Here is a 1,776-nt window from a genome sequence, read left to right as displayed (position 1 = left end):
CCCCCACGACCCCCCACCCCCAGTGTACGAGAAGTGCTGCCGTTACTGACTAAAGTGATGTCACAGCCAGCTCAATTACAATAAACCCAGGACTGTGTTTCTTATTTTGTTCTACTACTCCTACTACAATGGCTCTCCATTTTCATGGATCTATCTTTCTCACTTCAGGACCGAACTTCCTGTCAACAAGGTTTGAGTCTCAAACTCGTATCTCAATGTCTACTCTACACTGCCACCATTTCCCTTTTTTATGGCGAATCCTTCCAGTTTAAGACTTACACTGGGGATGATGCTGCAATTATGGTGCAATAATAAAGTAAATTAGAAAATAGATACAAGCCTGGGGCAATCTGTAGGAGCACAACCTACATTACAATCTGTCAATTTGATAGTGTGTGGGAGAGTAAGGATGGGGAGAAATGTTACCGTTTTCTATTCATTAAGAGTCACAGTGAGAAGGATTTATTTATTTATGGATGGTCAGCATCTGCCATTAATTGGCCAATTTCAGATGGAAATAAATAAAGAGTGGGATATGTACGCTTAGTTGGGCATAGTGGGGAGAGGGAATATGGTCTGGGCCTGAACAACCTACTTAGCTTCAATTTCTGCCTTCCATTATATTTTCTCTGAGGCTGAACATTTCATTTCCTGATGAAAAAAGACCAAAATCAGCCCTAATGGAACCCCACTGCAGACTTATATACATATAATCCACACACACACACACACACACACACACACACACACACAACACACCACCCCACGATTTCCCTCGCAACTCTTTTGCAATTTCTAAAACATTTCAGATATGTAAGCTAGCCAAATCAGATCATAATTTAATAATAATGTTAATGTTTATTGATCCCACATATATTGTTATTGAAATTACAATTTGCACCTTTTTTGTTAGAATCAACACACACACACACACACACACACACACACACACACACACACACACACACACACACACACACACACACACACACACACACACACACACACACACACACACACACACACACACACACACACACACACACACACACACACACACACACACACACACACACACACACACACACACACAAACACACAACACACAACACACACACCTGATGTTTCCTCGCAACTCTTTTGCAATTTCTTAAACATTTCTGATGGTATTCCCAATGGAGACAGACTGCAGTGATTCAATACACCACTACACCAATTAGTGAGGTAAATAATAGCATGACCAGCAGCAGCATTCCCACTGCAGCATCTTCCCCACATCACTGATCTCCCTAGTCTATTCTTATGGAGAACGTTTTCAGCACAGCCTGAAATTTAAGATCAAAGGGCAGCCCATCAATGTGCTTATCCTTCCCTAAAGCAAGGGATACAGTACTCAATAACAAGTGTACATTATTATCGGCCTATCTGGGCCAGCTTCATACCACCCACTGGCAGAAAAGAATCAACAGGAAATCTCGTCTTGTACACCGTCATTTTCCTGAACCAGCCAGCGTGAAGCCGGAGAAGCTCTGAAAGATCAAGCCGCCGATAAAATGTCTGAGACAGGACTGGACCCATCTGCCTTCTGAACTCCTTTCATTGCACCTTGCCAGTGTGAAAATCAATTGCTATTATTTTAGATGAAACCATCTGGTTTGACTGACTGGGAGGCATGTTGTGTGTATATATCAATTCCTATTATTTTAGATGAAACCATCTGTTTTGACTTTGTAAATTTGTATATGTAAGCCTGTGTGTGTGTGTGTGTGTGTGTGT

At 41.7% G+C, this 1,776-nt stretch overlaps 1 protein-coding gene across 3 annotated transcripts in view; it reads right to left on the bottom strand.

Annotated features, from left to right (window-relative positions):
* The window catches only part of mgat5b (alpha-1,6-mannosylglycoprotein 6-beta-N-acetylglucosaminyltransferase B), a 51,319-nt gene that overhangs the window by 23,475 nt on the left and 26,068 nt on the right, over positions 1 to 1,776 (bottom strand). The window lies entirely within an intron of this gene.

This window comes from Etheostoma spectabile, chromosome 15, assembly GCF_008692095.1.
Source record: "Etheostoma spectabile isolate EspeVRDwgs_2016 chromosome 15, UIUC_Espe_1.0, whole genome shotgun sequence".
Lineage (NCBI taxonomy): Eukaryota > Metazoa > Chordata > Actinopteri > Perciformes > Percidae > Etheostoma > Etheostoma spectabile.
This window is presented reverse-complemented; position numbering and strand designations above follow the sequence as displayed.